This window comes from Oratosquilla oratoria, chromosome 5 (assembly GCF_046742065.1).
Source record: "Oratosquilla oratoria isolate Oo_2021 chromosome 5, ASM4674206v1, whole genome shotgun sequence".
Taxonomy (NCBI): Eukaryota; Metazoa; Arthropoda; class Malacostraca; order Stomatopoda; family Squillidae; genus Oratosquilla; species Oratosquilla oratoria.
The window spans coordinates 39,428,496-39,443,645 of record NC_134781.1 but is presented as its reverse complement, the minus strand read 5'-3'; the positions used below and the strand labels follow the sequence as shown (position 1 = coordinate 39,443,645).

Sequence of the window (15,150 nt, the reverse complement as noted above, 5' to 3'; positions counted from 1 at the left end):
AGGTTAGGTCACGTTAGGACAGGTTAGGTTAGGTTCATTTGGGATGGGTTAGGACAGGGCAAGTCAGGTTAGGTTAGGTTAGGACTGTTCCTGGGCCTTTTATTTATTCCTCAGTTCGACCAGTCAGCCTCGAGTAGTTCTGAGAACGACAGCCTCTCCCTCCCTCCCCCACAGCCGCCTCCCACTCCACTTAATTCGCCATGTGTGACCTCATCACCTTAATTGCTGTCCAGTGACCTCTGACCCTTTCTAAACTTCCATCCGCTCTTCCCTCCTCCCGCCCCTCTCCCAGAGAGAGAGGTCACAGCATTATCCATGGATCGAGCCATATCCCTGAGCTCTCAACTAGAGGGTAATAGTTATCAAGTACGAGTCCAACACGTGATCCAAGAATCGTGGTGGATGACACACGCGCGCGCACACACACGTATAACTAGCAATGGAAAAATACAGTACTTACTTTCAGCTTGCAATAGCTTGGAGGATCTGATTAAAAATGAGAACGAGAAGAACAATAACAAGGCAAGAGCATTAGGCAGTTCCATTCTTTCAACACGAAAATGCAATTCACTGGTTGTTCTTAGGCTGTCGTAAATCGATTTTATTAATTTGAGTATTTTTTGAATGGCTAGCGCTATGCCTTACTCTGTGGATTAATTTTTCATTGCAGCTATGTTTCTCCATCAACACTCAAAGTCTGCAGTTAATAGATAAATATATATATATATATATATATATATATATATATATATATATATATATATATATATATATATATATGCTGAAAAGTGGCAGTGTCCAATCCTCCCCCCCTTCTCCTCCTCCTCCTCCTCTTCCTTCCCCCCCCCTTTTCTCTCCCCGTTCCCTCCTTTCCCCTTATTTAATCTCAAGCATTTGTATCTCAACTTGTACTTGAAAAAGCTGTAATAAGCGAAACGTCGTACAAGTAAAGGCTCCGTCCTCATATGGTGTTTATCTCGCTCATATATATATATATATATATAGATATATATATATATATATATATATATATATATATATATATATATATATATATCCCCTCATATCATTCTTGCATCTTGAACGGTAATGGTTCTTGAAACTCGCCTATCAGCACAAGCACCAGACGTCTTTTGACCCTTGCAATAACATTTCAGACGCGCCATTTGCATACCAACCGACATCGTGAGCAAATAGCAGATGCTTCAACACAAATTTGTCATTAACAAAGACATCTGAATAATCACTGATATTGGTTAATTCCATGGTCTCTTTAAAGCCAACACTATTTTTCAACGAAAGTAGAAAAAGTCCCTTTTAAAAGTAACATTTACAATGCAAATTACTACACTGCGCTGACAATTCAAACTGCAGTATTTCAGCAGATTGTGTTCATTAACGCTACGTTTAGTTAGTTAATTCCCTGATAACGACGCTATTATGCATTTAATATCAACAATGTGCCTAATAAAATCAAGTGATACGAGTGTCATACCTTGTGCTGATCACGTTTTACTTCAGCTGCTGTGACCTATCAGCCAACTCATGCACAACTTTAACACAGACTAAAATTTCCCGCCCTTCACCTTTGGAGCAAGGAAGCTCACGCATGTATAACATTATTAATCAAGGTTTAACCAAAATAATTTATATTAGTTTTGTCGACAGGAAGGAGGAAATAATCAAGTCGTTCGTTCAGCTCTCAGATATGGATATAAGTGACATCAATAGAAAGGTTGTAGTGGGAAATAATATATCTGATCAGAAGTGCGCGATGAGGAATTGGTCATCAGGTTGGGGAAATGTTAATCCTATAAAAGGTTGAAGCTAAAGTGCATTGTAATTCCATCGAATGTGTATCCTTAAGCATGTGGCTCTTAGCATGGAACTTGAATGGTAGAAACTAATGACGATATGAATACAACAGTATTCTCGAGCCGTTCCCTGCCGTGAGTTGTGGCCGCCCTACTCGCTCCATGGCTGCCAAAGGTGCCGACGAATATTTTTGTGTGTCATGAAATTTTCTTCCTTTAGGCAATAAGTTTCATGTTTCTAGAATTACTATCAGTTTGTAATGAATGCATAAAAATAAAATGTGTGCATATGATATCCAGAAACCATCTGTATTTACGTATTTTATTGTTAATGTAATGAAGGAGGGGTACTAGAGGAGGGCAGACGGATAACCAGGCGTTTGCTCAGTCAGTCTGAAATTGTCGGGTGGAAAGGGTGGACATACACCGATAGTCTACAGAAATTTTGTGTGATTGTGGTTAGTATCATCAAATAGGACCTATACAAGGTTCTAGGTTTGACGTTTAGGGATAATTCGTATATTTTACTTCGTCTGAATCCCTACGGAAGAAAATAACGGCTCGATAAATGGAATTTATCTGAGAACGATGGTTGTGGAGGTGTGTGTCGCCTGCTAGCTCAACTACCGGGTGAGACCGAACGAGGCACACAGGTTCAATATTTATTTTAACGATGAGAAAATGTATTTGTTGATAATTAGGTGTTACATATGTTTATGTATATGCATGTGCTTTATATTGATTAGTAGTTGGTTGAGGAATTAAGGGGTTTCTCATCATTGGAGTGCATGCCGAAGATGAAAGAATCTAGCTACACGTGGGATATAGTTATACCATCTGATTTATATTGTGTGAGGATTTGAAAGAATTTTTGTTTGAATCTTAGCCCTAGTCATTATTTAATCATGGCGTGGAGGCAATCAGATGATTAAATTAAAAATAGATTGTGGATGAGGGGGTGATTTTTTTTTTCTTCCACAGATGTAATGCTGTCTTGTATACTATAGATAGTTATACAGACCACCGTATAAGTTGAAATTGATCTCTGTTATGTTGGAGGGAGGTTATGTGAACTGCTTGTGTGCTTGCAGGCAAACGGTATGACCTGCACAAACATGTGGAGGCTGTGAGCAGGCAGCCCCGATTGCTTGCGCTTGCGTGGTCTTGGCAGGGTCCCACATGAGGCCACGGGCATAAAAATTGTAAAACAAAATGAGTTTAAACTGGTTAGGCAACGGTTGTGCATGGTGGAATGTTGTCTCAGATTGCACTTAGTAATTTCTATCCTTGGTACAACATCGCCCCAAAGTGGTGGAGTCGGGGGGGGGGGGTAGAGTGAAGATAGTCTCCAAGTAGAAAAGGATGCTATATGACTGGTCCGTAGTGATGATACTGAGCCATGTGTATATATGTATAATAACCGAATTATCTTCGTTGTCGTCCATTTCAGTGTTTAAAAGCCATTCTTGTTGAAATGAAAAATATCCGCAACTTTGCAAGCCTACCAGTGGCTCGGATTAATTGGTATTACTTGAGGTGATTAAGGGGAGTCTGTGTGGCAGTACAGGACGGATGCCAAGTACACGGCGTGGCACTTGCCAGCTGGCACTGCTCGTGGCACTATTCCCAGAAGGAAGTCGAAAAATTATTTGGTTGTTGCATGGCACGGTGTTGTTGACCTATTAATCCTCTGATTGTACTTTTTAAAGGGGTTTCTTTACCTCCCTTGCTGAATAAAATCGACAGGCGGCAGATTGAGTAAATGCTAAAGTCTTGTAATGGAGCGAAATGTTTATGTTGATGGGTTCAGGATTTGATTAACTCGTTACCAGCTTGGAGGCGGTTTCTCCACCGGGGTGAATGAAACCACCTGGCGGCAACCAAATGGAGGAGAACCTCATTATCACACCAAACATTTTATTCCTTGGTAGGCTTTATTCTGGCTTGTGCAGGGCGATTTTATTTAGCTGTGAAGGGCCGGGGTGGGCAAGCCCGGGACCACATAATCTCTCTCTCTCTCTCTCTCTCTCTCTCTCTCTCTCTCTCTCTCTCTCTCTCTCTCTCTCTCTCTCTCTGGGCTGATTAAAATCGTTCATCACCGGCCCAGGTTCGATCCCAGTGCCTACTTGTTGACTGCCAGTCGTCTAGACTTCGAACGGGTGGCACTGGTCCGTCTGTCTAGTGAAAAAAAAAATTATCGGCTTTTTTTTTTTTTTTTTTTTTTTTTTTTTTTTTTTTACTTTTTTTTTTACACTGCCAAAGTTGTTCAGTTATTAGTATTGAGTATATAAAAACAGGTGTAAGCACTTGATTCATCCCTCCACATATTAGTACCTATCTCCAGACACTATAAAAATAAGCATAAGTAATTAACTTTTTTGTCGGATGCTGCAACAAGTGTAGATGCTGTATATGGGCCAATATGGCAACCTTACAAAATCTAAATAAGCATGAAGCTATTTGCCAATATATTGTGTCTGCATACACCAGCAATGTCATCAACCTGAAAACAAACAAGCATAGATCAGTCTATGTGCCTTAATACAATATAGCAATGTGCTGTACATGTGTTTGATGGACTGCTATAAATGGTTTCCACAATGTATATCCATCATAGTCCTCTAAAATCCACTCTAGTCTTAGCACAATCTTCAGGGATTGAACACTACAAATTTTCCTTACTACATCACTCCCATGTCATGTGGTTCCTGCCGCTCCTCCCCAGGCTCCTCTATATCAGATGAAATCATGACTCTAGGGCCGGGGCTGGGCAGATCATCAATCGAGTCCTCAGAATCTGCTTCATAATGGTCCGGGTCGTCCGACTCAAGCTGGAAAGTGGGGATGCTGCTTGAAGCAGTAGAATCCCTGCTGGTTGATGGCTGTGGTGGTGATGGATTACTGGCATGAGATGCATGCCCAAGTTTTATCCAATAAACATGAACTTGGTCAAACGATTCCTTCTCGCAGAATGTACCAATGCATGTCTGCTAAAGGATCGCTCAACAGATGCACTGGATGGGGGCAGTTGCAGCATGTTTGAGGCAACACGGGACAGCTGAGTTGAGCAACAGATCCCGTTCCTCCAACTAGATGCTGATGTCTTATCAGTAGCACTCCAAACAAATGGCTTTGAAAAAAAGGTTTGATTTGGACCTGTAATATACCAACTCTGCTATTACTTGGGCCTCATCGACATTTGGCCACTACTTTCTTCAGGAGATCTGCTATGTACTTGGTTGTGGCTTTCTGCAGCTAATAATAAAACAGAAGCTATAATTAGATATTGCAGCATATTCCAAAAGTACAAAATTAATGAAAACCGGAATACAGAGAATTGACTATTAATTAATATTAATCTCTTCTTAAGATAGGAGGTTTATGTGAAATACTTTATTTTATTGTCTAAGTTAATTTTGTAATTGAGTTGTAATTGACTGCTATTTTAACTGAAACTATCCTGTTTTTTTGGCCTTTACCACGTGTGAAATACTTCTTTATTTTTTTCACCACATTTCTTGCACTGAACTATGGTTTACCATCCGACTTCCGTTTTCTTACAGTACTGTCGAGCAAAGCAAGCATTTCACTTTTGCCACTTTCCCATCACTTGGGACATCTTTGAATAATTTGACAACTAGTTTTCTTCCTGCCTGGCATTGTAGGTTTTACTCACACCACCCTCACACAACAACAGAGTACAAGACTGATAACAAACACGAACAACTTACAATGTTGCCAAATCTCAGTCACAGTGGTGCCAAACCTTTTGAGACAAAATTCCAGAAACTACACCAAATTGGCAGAAAACGCTTATACATCACCACCATCAAAAGGCATATTATTAACACATGTGTTTGAGAGTTAAAGATGCGACAGGTTCATTGTAAAATCAATGAAATACATGAAAACATGACACACAGAAAATGGGAAATTACCTAAAATCATAAAAAAAAACTGTTTGAGGGGTATACTGTTTTATTTGGTAATCTAGAAAAAAAATTAAATTTTTTTCTTGCCGAGATATTCAAGACAATATTAAAAAAAAAAATTGAGTTGCATCGCTAGCCTTGTCACGTTTTGGTTGTCCGATTACGATGTTAAGTTCTTACCATAAGCTCCTCATCGCATTAGAATGACGCAGATCCGTAGGGGTGGGGGTTGGGGCTCGTTTGTTCAGTACTTTGGGCACTTCGGTGTGAAAACGCGCTGTTACAACGCGTAGACTCTCTCTCTCTCTTTCTCTCTCTCTCTCTCTCTCTCTTTCTCTCTCTCTTTCTCTCTCTCTTTCTCTCTCTCTTTCTCTCTCTCTCTCTCTCTCTCTCTCTCTCTCTCTCTCTCTCTCTCTCTCTCTCTCTCTCTCTCTCTCTCTCTCTCTCTCTCCACCCCCCCCTTTTTCTGCTAGGCGCGGCTTGGGTTCGAGTCCCAACTTTTGCTAGCGAACAGTTACTAGTCCTTGAAGTTCAAGCTCACAGGCCAAAGGGGATGAGTATGACCGAAGCTAAGCAGCTCTGGGCTTAGGGTCTTCATTTAATCTTTGTGTTCAGTGCATTTGTTACTGCTCTTGTATGTATAGGTAACATTATGGGTGGGGATGATAGGTAATAATGGACATGGAACTGGCTAATGTAGGCCTTAGTCTCATGCAGTCTCCTTCATTATGTTCTCATATGCGAGTAAACGCGCACACACACACACACCTGGTGGTCCGGGTTCGAGTCCCGTCCAGGGCTGAAATCATTTCAGTATCGCTGCGCTGCAAGTCGTTACTCCAACTCTGGTGAGTGGGGAGTTCGGTGTGTGTGTGTGCGTGTAAGGTCACAGCATTACCCATAGATCGGACATATGAGCTCTGAGCTCTCTTCCGGGAGGGAAAGGGCTGTCGATCACGAGCCCAACACGTGATCCAAGACAATGGCGAATCACGCAAAGAGAAAGCTTATTATAACCTAATCATCATAAATGTAACAAAGTTGGATCAGGGAGTACCAGGTGGTCTATGCCCCAGGGTGACTTCTGTTTTGCCAAACTCCCTTGTCAGGCTGTGGTGAGGGAGATTGACGAAATGGGAATCTGGCTAAAGAATTTGGCGAAGTAGAAATAGCTCATCCCCGGCCATGCAAGACGGGGAACACGAGTGTAAACACATTTTGGTACTCAACGAAATTGCACCCATCAGATTGCCGAAGAATGACCCATAAAAAAACAGCACCATTCCGTCCATAGGACACATTATTAACTCAAATTAGTCAAGTCCTAAAATTAGCTGAAACTATATATCATCAGTATATCACTGCCAACTTAATTAGCCGATTATTATTATTGTTATTGAATGATCATGTAAGTACTGGTATTGTTACACGTGAGCTACACTAATAGGAACGTAACATCTTGTGACTTGGCCTCATTTGAGTAAGACTTACCGATAGAATAACTTGTTAGACGTAACGACATCTCATTAGTTACTCTGTATACAAATTAGGCAGGAGAGGTATGGGTTATTCATTACCTAGGTAGTTGGAGCTCTAGGAGGAGGAGGGAGGAATGAGATAGGAGGCAACTGCTGTGTACCTTCCTACTTCAGAAGCTCGTAGAGTAAAACCGAAGGGACACACACACACGGCTTGATGGCGCAGTGGTACCGTTCGCAATCGCTAACCAAGCGGTCCGAGTTCGATTCCCGCCCAGGGCTGAAATGATTTCAGCATCGCTGCAGTGCGAGCCGGCACTCCAGCTCTCATGGGCAGGTTTTGTGTGTGTGTGTGTGTGTGTGTGTGTGTGTGTGTGTGTGTGTGTGTGTGTGTGTAATAGTTGTTGATCAGTTCAAAAAGGAGTCCAAAAACCGTGGTGAATATCTCTCTCTCTCTCTCTCTCTCACACACACACACACACACACACACACACACACACACACACACACACACACACACACTGAAAACTAAATGAAGTGGCCTAGAGGTTGCCAGAGTGAATGATGAAGTCACCATTAACATTGAAGGGACTCATCGAGGTGAATTTAATCCAGCTCGATGATTTTCTCCGTTGGTAAATAAGATAGTTTGGTTGTAGCAAGAACAAATTGTTAAATTGGTAATAGAAGCTAAGGCGTATAGGTGTCGGCCCTTCCTTCCCAAACTCCCGCAGGGCTCTCACGGGGGCTGGAAATGTTAGTCTTCCTAATTTGATGTCAAATCAAGAGGTCAAGGGTCAGACCCCCTAAGGCCCACATTACACACACAGTTTTAACTGACAGTTAAACCAATTAAAAGCCCAGAAACGATTAAAATGACTGTGTGACTCGGCCCAGTCAAGTCTTAGGACGTTCATTCTTGCCGGTTAGTGTGTGTGTGTGTGTGTATTTGTGTACACCAAGAAATTGTGTGCTACCAAGAAATTTGGATTTGACCTCCCTTGCAAGAGATGAGCTTACCTATGCTTTAAGTGTGTGTATGTGTGTTTGTGAGAGAGAGAGAGAAAGATAGAGATAGTCTACATCTGCAAGGGAAAACACCGATGTCAATAAGTACCGTATGATGGTTATAGTGGATGATCCGCTGAAGTCCTATGCCAAGAGTTGAACTGCAACGGGGGCTTGGGCACTCTGAAATGAGGCTGCTGCTTTTTGCCTCTCTCTCTCTCTATCTCTATCTCTATCTCCCTCTCCCTCCCTCCCTCCCGCGAAATTTGTTGGGTTCGCGTTCCAAGCTATTGTAACTTGCGCATGCGCAGAGGACATACTATCCTGAATGGCTAACCACTAAGCTGAACAAGATGCCATAGTGTTACACACGGAATAAAATAGGGAAAATTCTTAACGAAATTGTTATACATATACCAAAGGCTTTTTCCCCCTTACACGGAGGGTAGCCAAAAAGAAAATGGCATAGAAACCACTCCCACCTATTCCATCCTCTACATATTCCACTCCCCTCCTCCCTCCCTCCCTCTCATCTCGGCTCCTCCTGGATGACGGGTCATCCCTGCATCCTGTCAGAAGCAGTGTCGCAAGACACAGCACATCCACAACAAGGCCGCTTCATTAATTCGGCGATCCCCCCTCTCCGTCCCCACATGCAGAAAAGAAGACGGGGAGAAATCCCTTAGGGCTACGTCAAAATATTTCTCATACCTACTTCCTCACCCACTCCCCCTCATGCATCACAGCATCATCCATACACAACCCTTCTCCATTCACCCCTATCTTCTGTCCTCTCCCATCCTTCCTCAACAGACATTCCTCTCTTTTACCCCATCCATCCATCTCATCCTAGGATGCCCCCTCATATTCACTCCTTCCACCTCTGCCTTCCACACCTCTATTACAAATCTTTCTTCACTCATTCTTTCCATGTGTCCAAACCATCCCAATACTTTCATCAACCCTATCTCCCAACTCTTTTCCACCCCTGTTCTCCTCCTCACCTCCTCATTTCTCACTCTAGCCTAGTAACCCCTATCATACTTCTCAGACATTTCATCTCAAACACATTCAAACCTCTCTCTTCCTCTCTTATATTCCATGTCTCTGCCGTGTACAGTGCTGTTGGCACAATCACTCCTTCATATAACATCCTCTTAGCATTCATTGCGAGATGTCTATTTCTCATTACACTTTTTAATCCACCAAGGCATTTACTCACTTCTCTCAATCTACATTCTACCTCCACCCCCACTCCTCCCTTTCCTGTCACATTCGCACCCAAGTATCTAAAACTATCCACTTCCTCCAGTCTCTCTCCCTTGATGCTCACTTCCAACCTGCTGTCACTCTCTCCCCTTGTACATCTCATCACCTTACTTTTGCCCACATTTATCTTCAGTTTCCTTCTTTCACACACCTCAAACTGTCACTAACTTCCTCAATCCCTCCTCTGATCCTGCTACAAGCGCAGTGTCGTCAGCAAACAACAACTGGTTTATATCCCACTTTTCTCCATTTTCTTAAACCATCTCCAATCCCTGACCCACTACCCTTGCATTCACCTCTCGCACCACCCCATCCAAGTATAGATTGAACAGCCAGGGCGACATAACACATCCCTGACGAAGTCCCACCTTCACCTCAAACCATTCACTCTCTCTGTTTCTAATCCTAACACAAGCACTACTACTATCGTAAAAACTCTTGACTGCTCTTAACAGCTTTCCTCCTATCCCGTATATCTGCAGTACCTCCCACAGTGCCTTCCTGTCTAACCTGTTGTAAGCCTTTTTCAAATCCATAAAAAAAAACAAAAAACATCCTTACCTTTTCCTATACCTTTCTCACATATCTGTCTTACCACAAAAATCTGATCTACACAACCCCTACCTGTCCTAAAACCACTCTGTTCCTAACCAATTACTCCCTCTGTTCCTCTCCAAATCCTCTCAATCAAGACCCTCCCAACTACACTCAACAAACTGATCCCTCTGAAACTATTACACTCACACTTGTCCCCCTTTCCCTTGTAAAGCGGAACTATACAGGCACTCCTTCAGTCCGGCATTCTATCCTCTCTTAAACAAACATTAAATAACCTCACCAGCCAGTCCACCATAACTGTACCTCCTTTCTTCAGACATTCTGCATGGCATCCATCCAACCCAGGTGCCTTACATGCTCTCATCATCGTAACAGCTGCTTTCACTTCATCTTTCCCTATTTATCCTCCATTTTCCTCACTCATCATTCATTTTCTTAGTTCTTCCCACTGCAACTACCTTTCCCTCCCTATCCTTCACATTTAGCAACTCCTTAAAATACTCTGCCCACCTTACTCTCACTGCCTTCTCTTCCATTATCATCTCTCCATCTGCACCTTTTACTTTTTCTTCTCTACTTGATTTGCCTCCTCTTCCTCTTCTAATTTCTTTCCAAAACATCTTTTTATTACTTTCAAATTTTTCTGTCATATTCTTACCCCATTTCACATCTGCTCTCCTCTTTGCTTCCTTTATCTTATGCTTAACTTCCCTTCTCTTTACTTTGTACCTCTCATACGATTCCTTCGTCCTAACTTGTAGCCAATCTATGAAAGCCTGCTTTTTCTCTTCTACACCCTTCTTTGCTTTCTCATCCCACCACTCACTACCCTTCCTTCTATTTCCTCCCGTCCTCCTTGTTCCACACACCATCTTTGCACACCTTATGACTCTCTCCTTCAACAATCCCCATTCTTCCTCCACTCCTAGTTCTACTCTATCCTTCACTCCCCACTCTCTCAGCTTCTTATACTCCCCATTTTCTTTCTCATAGCAATTCACTCTAAGTACCCTCTCCCATGTGTACTTATGCTTGACTTTCTTCCTAAGCACTGTATTTGCTATCATCAACTCTTTCAAGACACATCTCCACCATCAATTCTCCACTACGATTTTTACCTGGAACTCCCTAATCCCTCTATGCACTCTTTTAAATCTACCCAAAATGCCTCCCTTTCCTCTACGCTTTTCTCACTACCAGGCCCATACGCACTTACAAAAACCCACACCTCCCTTCCCAGCTTCACCTTCATCCAAATCAATCTTGATGAAACCTCCTTCCACTCCACTACACGCTTACCTATCTTTTCACTTACTAGTATAGCCACCCCTTCTCTCCCTCGTCCACTCGTCACTCCTGAGAACCTCCCATCTACACTCCCAAACTCACACTCGCTCCTCCCTTTCATTTTAGTTTCACTCAGAGCCAACACATCCATCTTTCTTCTCACAAATATACTGCCTATCTCTTCCCTTTTACTCCCATCTGTACCACATCCACGTACATTAAAAGACCCAAACCTTTGGGTACTGGTTGGAAGACTCCTAGACCCTTTTATGCCTTTACTTTTTTTAGGAATGTCTCCTGTGGGGCTACATGTAGCAGGACTCCTAATCCTATTCCCCGTCCCGTTTTTTGTCGCCTCTTACGACTCAAGTGGGAAGACTTGGTGGTAGCATTCTCTTCCCCCACCACAGGGCAGGCGAAAAAAGGAAATGAATATTCAGAGATATGGTACAGGACAGTAACAATGGTTGGGGGACAGCATAACGGAGGGACAGTCGTAGAGTAAAAGTGTCATCATTTCTCTATGAACAGAGTTTTCCTCTGTTACAGACAAAATTATGTGTGGCTTTGGTCTGTAGGGGCGCCCCATATAGACTCTAAAGTATCAACTGCATGCTACTTTGCCACAATAACATGCAACCAATACCCCAGACGAAATTGTTAATTAAGATTATTTTATCCACATCACTATAGTGATGTCACACACACACACACACACACACACACACACACACACACACACACACAATTGAATAAAATCGTGTGGTGCTAACCAGAATAAAGACCGTGGAATGCGTCATCGGAGCAAAGGCGTTAACTTGTTTTTACAAAGTTAATGTTTAAATATGAATTGCGGGATTAACGTCGCGATGTCCAGCCTTGTTTGGCTCAATTACAGTAATGACACTCTTACTAAGTATTTCAGCGGCTTTGACCCATCGTTTTTCGCTCATATTTCCGAAATAATCATTCATATCAGCATGGTATATTAGCACAGCCTAATTCACACCCTGCGCTAATTTTTTACGTTATAGTGCAGTCACAATTGTATTTAATAACGGTGTTTACTCTTGATATTAAGTGTGTCGTAGCCGACACCAGTGAAGTAAATCAAACAAGTGAAGTTGGGATACACGAGGTAGTTTGTGATGACGTCACGACTTCACCTGTTCGATTTACTTCACGAGTGTCGGCTACGACACACTTAATATCAAGAGTAAACGCCGTAATCAAATACACTTGTGAATGCACTATAACGTAAAAAATTAGCGCAGGGTGTGAATTAGGCTGTGCTAATATATCATACTGATGTGAATGGTTATTTCGGAAATATGAGCGAAAAACGATGGGTCAAAGCCGCTGAAATACTTAGTAGTTGTCTAAATCTTTGTGCTGCTGGCTTTCTTGATCATGTAGCTAGATGGATTTTGTGTATTTGTTTAGTTGTATGCACTTGTGTGGATAAAAACTTTCTAAATACATAATATGCGTGTGATGTATATAGGGTTCGCGATTAGACTTGGTATGTTCAATCTGTGTTTGTGTGTGTGTATTCACCTCGGATCTGCTGCAGTCTCTGTCGAGACAGCCAGACACCACCCTGCGGCAGTGAGCTCAGAGCTCATTATTTGCCGATCTCTGGGTAGGTCTGAGACCACTCACACACCACACACCGGGACAGCAAGGTCACAACTCCTTGACTAACGTCCCGTACCTACTCACTGCTAGGTGAACAGGGGTTACACGTGAAAGGAGACAAACCCAACTTATCTCCGCCCGGCCGGGGAATCGAACCCCGGTTCTCTGGCTTGTGAGGCCAGTGCTTTACCACTCCGCCACCGAGCCGTGTGTGTGTGCATGTGAGAGAGAGAGAATCCGTGAGTGATCATGGTCAAGAGAAGCTTACCTCGCCTCCACGAATACTAAAACGTGAATAAATCGCTAACTGGTCACCACAGTTTAATCAGACGAGGTAACAAAGATGTGGGTTGCCCACGCACTTAATGAGGGTTTAAATTGAACTATCCATGCGCACGCGCAGTTGGGGTGGGGGCTGGGTGGTTTGCGCCCTCGCACTCCAAACTTTCAGTAACCATGTTCCTTTCGCTGAGACGTGCAGCCCCACAGGGAGATGTAAAATCCTCTTGGGGAGACCTCCTCGTCCTGGACCCCTGTGGAGGAACATTTGTCCAGCATATTGACGTCAGAGCATAGGATCTCTGATTACCCCCCCCCCCCCAAAAAAAAAAAGTGGGGGACATTATCTCATCCTGCGCACTGCAAGGAAGTTTTGCGACTTGTTTTGTTTGGGTAGTTTGAAGTAGTTCTTGTGTAATTGGAGACAAGCTGGTATATCGTTCTTTCTCGCTGGTATTACAATAAAAGAGGGGAGATGTGCCCGGTTGTGGGCTGTCTCCATGTGTCGTGGAAATGAAGAATGCTTGCCTTTGTTGTAGTTCCAATGGTAGAATACTCGTGCGTATTTAATTAGATCTTCCAAATAATCCTGTGTTTAGCTGCACTTGCTGTGTAGGAGTAATAGAGATGAAGTATCAATTAATAAGGACGATTCCACAGTCACCCACCAGCGTTGTATATTTATATATTAGGTACAAACACAAGTACCAATACGATCTAATGAAGAAGCAAAGTTGGAAATATCCTGATGCCCCCTGTAACATAAAAAACAGATACATATACGCACAAATATGTTTATGTATGTATACGGTATATGCACCGTATGTGTTGACTTTCACACTCACTAGAAATAATCACTGTTGTTAAGTCATTCTCAAATTTCTTACTTTAAAAATCAAACTGCTCCGCCCCAGAGAGGGAACTACAGGTCTAAACTAAAAATCATAAGAGTAGTATCTGGTTTGTAGGAGGAGCGTGTGTGTGTGCGCGCGCGCGCGTGCCGTTACGTTACGTGTATTTGCGACCAGCTGCTGAATGCCAGCAGCTCGGTACGCTTCTTCCAATCTCGACTCCTTTCTCTGCAAAATATTTACTTTCCCTCGTTTATCCAAAATTATTCTTTGAAATGCATGTGTGTAGTGAATACAAGACGTTTTGTGTCAACACGTATCATCTACTTAGTAAGTTGAGCTTATTTATAAGGTTTCGTGCTGTGTTCGTTGGATTTTCATGCAAGGAAGTTGTTTGAGTACCAAAACACTCAACGATATAGTTTCCGAATGAATAAAAAATATCACACAAATTGCCGTTTATTTCCGAACGGTAATCAGTTTTAGCCATTTTCTTTTTTATTTGTTTTTGATATTTTGAATAAAAATCGTCGGGAACAAATTATATAATATTATGTAATTGTTGGAATCATCAAATTGATGGTGCGTCGGCAACGACCGCCCGCGCCAATTTTGTCGTCGATGCACCTGCTGCACAGCATCACTCACAACGAAGAAAATTACAAATCGTGCCCATGACCCTTCATCACGAGTATGTCCTGGTTTAAGTTGAATTAAATTAGGTCGGCTATCGTCTCCTAATATCACAAAGGGCGACAAAAAATGGCGGCGTCTTTCGGTCATGACGTATAAATGTAGAAATTAAAAGAGGACGATCACTTTCAGTTTTTAATGTCCTTACTTTCTACTACCCTCCCGAAATCTTAACTATCTCTATGTCCCATGGATAGAAGCTCTGGTTGTTGGCGACGAAATATAAATCCCCCCTCTTTCTCTTCTTTCTCCTCTCCTCTCTCTCTCGATCTGTCTGTTTGTCAGCCGTCTCCCTTCTCTCTCCCCCTGCCTCCCTCCCTCCACTCCTCCCCCTTCCCCTCAC

General features: G+C 42.6%; 1 protein-coding gene across 1 annotated transcript in view; it reads left to right on the top strand.

Annotated features, from left to right (window-relative positions):
* The first annotated feature begins 2,200 nt into the window (after positions 1-2,200).
* Positions 2,201-15,150, top strand: part of LOC143025747 (uncharacterized) — a 47,898-nt gene continuing 34,948 nt past the window's right edge. The window contains exon 1 of the mRNA XM_076185753.1: positions 2,201-2,272. The gene's annotated coding sequence lies outside the window, so the exon portion shown is untranslated. The remainder of the gene's footprint in view (positions 2,273-15,150) is intronic.